Genomic DNA, 7754 nt, shown 5'->3' with positions numbered 1-7754 from the left:
TTGCCAACCCCTATAAGCTTGTCACAATACGTTCTCAAATGCACATTTGGATAACCTGTTCCGTCAAACATTTCAAACTTAGGATGTTTGTAACCTTCTGGTAATTCTACAACTGGCTGAATACCCAAATCCTCATAATTCAGACCCTTAATGCCTTTGCCACCTTTGACGCTTTGAACTCTGCCAGTAAGCTTCTTGAGTTCTTCTATCATACTCTTGATAAGCAGGTCCTTCTCGGTGGATTCAGGTATGTATAGGGTTTATTGTGGGGTGTGGGGTAAAGTTTCTGCATATATGGGATTGTTTTGGTGGACTCCGGGAATCTGTGCATAATAGTGGTCATTGGTTGAGTTTTATGGATCAGGAGTAGGTTGTGATGCATTTTGGGGAGTGTGGTATGTTGTCGTTTGTGGGTACTAAGACCGATGGTGATGGTGTTGTTGAGGAGTAGGTACCAGTGTAGGGTTTTGGTTCTGAGGAGGTGTGGTATATTGATGTGGTGCGGGAGGATTTTGCAAATTTTGGTTTTGTATGTTTTGGGGAGGTGTCGGATTTTGGGCATTTGTGTTTTGTTGGTTGATATCAAGGACATTTAGGGTAAGAGAAAGGTTTGCCAAGTTCTGGACCTGCTCAAGCTCTCCTTATAACTCCAGTATTTTCTGTTCCAGGTGCAGGACCAAATCGTTCTGTGCTGGAGTACTTCGGCCATCCGAAGTTTCAACGTTTTTTGTATTGTCTCTCCTGTTACCACTTAAATCCTCCATCTTTCCTTTCCTTTTGCTTTTTCCTTTAGGATCACTTGGTGGAGGAGAAGGTGGAGGACCTTTGGATCTAGTATGATATGCAGATGATGATAGTATGCACGAACCAACCTTGGGGAATGAGAATAAACAAAAGATAAAAAACAAAAAGGAACCGATTCAGTATGGGGTATTGAAAGAATGCTTGCAATATTAAACATGCTTTGCAAAATAAATTTGCGTCCTAATTTAGGGTACCTCGTTGTGCCCGAGGTAGGCCTAGCGACATATAGACTTGGAGAAAATTGATGCCAATAATTGCGTCATTCCATTAATGTGAAAACAAATCAAATATTTACTAAAACAGGAATAATAAGAGAGTTGTTAATGCCATATGCCTTATTACAATTGAAATCTAAACTAAACTAGAAAGCAGTAAAACAACATTCCCCTAATCTACTCTGTCTCAGAAGGACCTTCCCCGTGCTTGGATCTTTTGACTCCATCAATCAGATTCCCCAAGTCGCACATATCCAGCAATAGATAAGCCTTTGCTAGGATCCCTCCTTCATTGCCATCCATGTTTTGACAGCCTGCAACCCTCTTTCTCATTTTCCCTTCAAGTTCCATCAACCCTTGGTCCAGATATTCTAATCTTTCTATTAATTTGGTGGCAATTTCCCTCTATTCATTGATTGCTTCCATATTCAACTTGTGTTGCTCTAGATGCCTAGCTTCATATTCAAAGACCCTCATGCGTAACCTCCTGTACTTGACTTGTGCTTTGGCTTAGTCATCTATGATCCTATTTTTCAGATTAATTCTCAGCTTGATGTCTCCTGCTATATCATCCACTAGCCATGACGTGTAGAAGTACACATGACCAGCATGATATCTGTCTAGATCAATAGTGTCCTTTTCCACAATGACCTTCTGATTCCACATATGCTGTTCCTCGAACTTGAATAGTATAACGTTCCCTTGAAAGTCTGCTTTGTACTGGACCATATTGGAAACTCGAGGTATAACATGTTTTCTTCCCGCTTGTCTTATTGCCCTTATGGGAGCATAAGGATGAATTCCCCTCAACCCGATTAGCAGTAGATGAGTAGTTTCTCTTAACTTGATGATGAACTCGCTACTAGGAAACTATTTGAACATCCAATGTACCTGCTCGTCTGCTAGATTTCTGAAGAAGCGCACCCAGCTCACAACATTCCCAGGTTGTGCAAACCTGTCTAGGATAAATGTCATTCTCTTTGGATGATGGTAAGATATCTGGTCATTCAATGGTCATTGTAGAAGCTCTTTACAATACTCTCCTCTTTGAAAATGTTTTAGTAACCAAACTTGCAGTAGCAAATTACAACCCTCGAAGTGCCCGAACCCCTGCTTGCACCGATCTTGAGCGCGGTACATTTGAGCCAAGATCATGGGGATGATAGTGTAGGTTTGTCCCTCAATGCCTTCCATTAAGGTTCTGGCGACCATGGCTAGACGAGTGTGGATCCTTCCCCCTTTCATCGGAAATATCAGCAACCCTAAGAAGCAGACAATGAACACGTAGACTTGGCGGTGCGTCCAACCCAAGGAAGTAATGTCGAGTTCATCATGATGAGGGCGGTATGACATGCTGTGCCCATAACGTTCATACAGGAATTCAAATGGGATGTACAACTTCTTCAAACAAAGCAGTTCATCATTTTTTTGAAACCTAGCATTTTTAGAAAACCGCAAGGGGTGCGATTATCTGGTACCAATAATCTGGTACTATCCCATGGAAGATTAGCGAAACCTCCTATTTCCTCCAAGAGAGGAGTCATTTTTATGCCACTGAAGTGGAAGACAACCCTTTTCTCATCCCAAAACATAGTAGCAGCCTCAATCAATGCCTATTTGGTCGGATGTCTAACAGAGATGGCAAATTACCCAGGATCCTTCTCACATGATTCTTGTCGCAAGGCGCAAGATTTTCCATCAATCCAGCAAAAAAGGTGGGATGTTTTGGACCATGTTGAACCTGGGAACTTCGTGCTTCATTTTCTGCAAACAAATAGAGTTAACCCTTCTCCCCTCCATATTCGACTATTTGCACACTAATGATCAACATACTGGCATATCTTCTCCAAGTAATGCACATAACCTGATGGTGTCCATTAAGATTGTGGAAATCCCGTCGGACTTTGGACAAGGCTTATCTTAGTGGGATATCATGTTGAAAATGTTATAACCCGTACTAGGTTTAACATGATTCATGTACATTTGATATTGGAGTAAGGTTTCTAAAATGGCCTAGACCGGTACTCTCAAGTCAAAAATATGAGAGGGTAAGGCACGAGACCATCAAGTGCACCGCTGATCGAGTAGTCTACCGCTAATAAGTCTTTTCGATTTAAAAAGGGTAATTTTTTAAGAGCGCGGACACTCATCAAGCGCCACTATGTTGATAATTATCACGAGTGGAATATGATGTGGAGCATGCTTTATGCAGAGATAATAACACATTGCCAAGTATTTGCATAATAAATATCTAGAAAGCGGTAAATACAGTATCAAGGTAAGACATGAAAAACATAAAAAAAAATTTAAAAAAAAAAGACAAAGGAAAAAGTTAGTTCGTGGAATATAGGGAAATGTAATAAAATAAGCAAGGGAGTAGGGGTGGGAGAGACATGATGTAGCAATCTTTTAAAAAATAAAGAGTAGTTTAGAGTAGATAAAGGTGAATAGGAAAGGGATATGCATGTTACAACCCATTTAAGCAAGGAAAGGGTGAGAAGGGAAGGGATTTGCATATTACAACGAATTTAAACAAGCAAAGGGAAAATGGAAGAGGTATGTGCATGTAACAATGAATTAGACAAATAAAAGGAAAAATGGGAGAGGGATATGCATGTAGCAGTAAATAAAACGGAATAAGGAAGCACGCTTTATCAAAGAAAACTAATCCATACAAGCCAAATTCGCTATGGTAAGAGCCTAACTATATCCCCAGCAGAGTCGCCATGCTATCGCGCTCCATTTTCTCGCAAAAGAAGGTTTTGACATTGACAACTCTTTTAAAGGAAGGGTTAAAAGAGAAGAGTCTCCATCTAATGATTTTTAAGGTACGTTAGGGCACCTATTTGCAAATGACTCTATATTAACTAGTCAACGCCACCAAAGATCGGGTAAGGGATCGAAATTACCTTGAAGAGAAGGTGTTAGGCACTCTTCGAGGTCCACAACTATGGGTCCCAGCCAAACTTGAATTATATGGATCAGTCAAATAAATGAAGAGAGAGAGCATAAAGTTTGGGAATTTTATTATAAAAGATTTTGAATAGATGAGTACATCGACTTGATTCAATAAGAGAAATAAGATGGGGGTCCTAAGTTTTTTAGCCTAAAGAATCACCCCGTGCAACATAAATAATACTTTGTAACTCCCTCAAGATGGGGTGTTACTCATATTATTCAGCAGGCACAAACTATCATCTCCTGCTACCCGATTACTATATTAAAGTTGTTTACCTAAAACGCTCTAATTCAATTCTAAGTCATACCTTATGCATGCACTACACGTCCCATACCTATAGTCCAGAAGGTATTGGACCTCTATTTGGATGGTTCTAGACCTTACTTAGGCTGCTCAAAAATGTCAAAACTAGGCGACATACAAAAACACATTGGACTTCATGTAGAGGCAGTTAAGGCTCAAATTCGCCTCCAAACTTAAGCAACAAATGCATGCAAGACAAATTTTGTGTTAAGCAGTTCAGAATTAATAACTCAAATCCTATAAACATGATTTATATGTCATAAAGCATCAAGACATGCAAGCAGTTTCAGAGGCTGGGCACTGCTCACATACAGGGTTATATACGGTGATTATTGAGATTATAGGTTTCCAGTTATTAAACCTCTTATGTCTACGTGACTCGTGCAGTAAGGGGTAATGCAAAACTATTGAGAGGAGACCAAAATTATTTACGCATTGACAATGGCCTAAGTGCACAATAAATCATATTCAGAGATGCAACATTGACCCTTATTAAGACGAACAGTGATACCCTATAACTAGGATATCTAATAATTAGCACTTGGAGCTGATTTTATTATTATACTTAACCCTGTAGACATGTTTTCTAGGTGAACACTGTGATGTAGTAATAAATGAGATGGTTGAAATCCTATAAGCTTGGCGTCTAGTGGACAGTACGAGATAACAGCAAATGAGTTGATCAAAATCCTATAGGCATAATATCTAACGAACATGATGAAGTGAATTGGAGGAAATTCAGTGACATTTGTTCTTATGGGCAGGTTTTCTAATAACACGTAGCAGCAAGAATAATTGAAGCATTTGAGCTTATGCTTTGCTAATTAGATAAGTAGTGTGAGTGTGTGTGCTTTTCCTAATGGCATGATTTCTATATTGTGCATAGAGAGTAAACGACACATATAGCAAACATATTACCAAGTCCTATAGGCATGTTATCTACCCATTGCGTGTAGGTATTAAATTCTACCCATTCCCTTTTACTACCAACCCCAATTGTTCATACAAAGATTATTACGTGCCCAATAATGAGTAAAGTAGCAATATTAAATAACAGTGAACATGACTATAGTAGGCCCAAATAAAATAACTAAATACCTAGCATTGTTGGGACTTCAATGTCTCTCACATAGCACACCCAAGCCTTCAACAAAAAACCATATTAAATACATGACCCAAAGGTTCATAGAAGAGTCCAAACCAATTGCTTAACCATAGCACCAAGTGTTGCACCACTTGGAATAACCAATACAGGTACACAATACACGACAGAGAAGTAGGATAGTAGGAACAGTTCTGTAGGTTGAGGGAGTGACTAGGACCAAACACTAGTGTGTCAGAGTTCACAAGGGCCTCAGTTGGACCTTGAGCACTGCTCACACTAGGGATTCCAAGAATAGAACCTAGATAGCCTTGTCTTTCAGCCGGCTAGGAATGAGAATTCAGAATAACAGATTAGCAAGCAAGGGGGGTGGATAGTGATAGAGGAATGGGAATAAAGTAATACACCAAATTGAGCATAGAGGGCAACTAGTCAGGCAGGTTAATAGGTTCAGCAAAGTATACATAACAAAGTACCACATAGACAACCTTATATTGAAGGAATTAGGAGAATAAATAGGTTTAAAAACATACATAAAATTAAACTAATCGAGACCTAAAGATCCAAATTAAGTTGAGTACATCCTAGTACCATGTTAATCAGCATATAGACATGATAAGGGAACACACATTGTGATAATCACTGAAAGGACAAGGTAGCAAATGAACCAAAGCATACTGGGGAAACACATTAACATAGAAAGCAAGGTCATAATTGATAAAAGAATAGAGGGTTTATCTAAAAAATCAGGACATCAAGGAAACATGTTTAGAGCAAAATTTAATACAATATTCCATATGGTAAATAAAGGACAGTCAATCAAACATAAGACTCATCACGTAAAGAATTCATTCGGGGGGGTTGTGTGGGGGGTGATTTCTATGAGTTGTAGTGATATCTAAAGCAAAACATGAAGAAATTTTATTACTCATAACATATAGCCACAATGGTCAGATTCATATCAGAATAGACTTGCTCAAAACAGAACATATTCAGATGCTAGAGGGACAGAACTCATTCCAAAAAGCAAAGAATCTCAGAAGTGTGAATCAAATAGTAAACTATCTCATGCGTTCTATTATCACAGAATGACAAAGATTATTGAGTAATATCATAGTTAAACCATACTCAAGTAATTCAAACACTTACAAGTATGCAAGAAGAAAGAATGAAATTGAACATTGCAAAGGTTTTTAAAACACTAACCAGTAGAAGAATCAAAAGAGTAAAGAGCGTAATAGCAAAAACCCAGGTCTCCGATGCTTCAGATTTCACAAGAGCCTCGAGAATGGGCTCCGAGCAGTGCTTGCACCGGAGGAGGTCGTTTAATGGCCTTGGCTTTCAGCCTACCCAGAGTTCAATGATTTTAGAGAGTGTTCGAGTGTAACAGTGAGTGACAGAATAAGAAGGGAGAGTAGTGAGAACAATAGCAGTAATTAGGTGATTCCCAAAGTCTGTCAAAGGGGATTTAGGGGAGGGGTTTATATAGTAGCAGATTCAACACAAAAGTAAGGAAATACGGTAGATTAAACGCAGAATAAGGAAAATATAGCATACGAGAATCAATTATAATCAGTTTTAAGGCAATTAACACATAAAATAAGTAAGTATCGTAGGTTAAATGGAGAATAAGGAAAATATAGCATACGAGAATCAATTTGAGTCAGTCTTAGGGCAAATAACACATAAAATAAGGAGGTACTGTAGATTAAACAAAAATAAGAAAAATATCAGTCAAACACACAAAAGGGAAGAATATCAATCAAATATCAGTAAAGAAAAAGGGGAAATCTCAAACCCTAGTTAGGACTGACGACTTGAATCGAACAAAAAATGTAAGAATCGTTCCATATAACATGTATATGGACGAAAGATCGTCCAGATCTTCACAGAACCAAAGTAAATCGCCTCGTTCTTAAGAAGTAGTTCTTGCCAAAAATAGGGCAAGAACTTAGTAATACCATAAACATGCGTGTAATAGTAGACTATCACAAAATAGGTAAGTACATCATGGATTGATTCCATGTTTGAGTTGCAATCAGAAAATCTTAGGGTTACAGCGGCTTAGGTTTAATAGAGGCAGGTGGAGCGACGAGAGGGTAATAAGGCGGATGGGCAAGGGGAAATGGGTTAGGGTTTTGGGTGAAGGGGGTAATTAAAAGGGGTTGGGTTATTGTGGTCCGTTGATCACTTGAGATCAACAGCCAGGATAGTAAAGGGGATGGGGCGGGTTATTTGGAGCAGGTTGCTGGCCGGGTATTTTAAAAGAGGTGTTTGGTTTTGGGCTTGGGGTAATTGGGCTAAGGTTTGGGTAGTTTTGGGTGCGAAAAATAGGTTAAAAATTGGGTTGTTATTTAAATACTCTAAAATT

This window comes from Nicotiana sylvestris, chromosome 7 (genome assembly GCF_000393655.2).
Source record: "Nicotiana sylvestris chromosome 7, ASM39365v2, whole genome shotgun sequence".
Taxonomy (NCBI): Eukaryota; Viridiplantae; Streptophyta; class Magnoliopsida; order Solanales; family Solanaceae; genus Nicotiana; species Nicotiana sylvestris.
The sequence above is the reverse complement of the archived record's forward strand: the minus strand, read 5'-3'. Positions refer to the sequence as shown.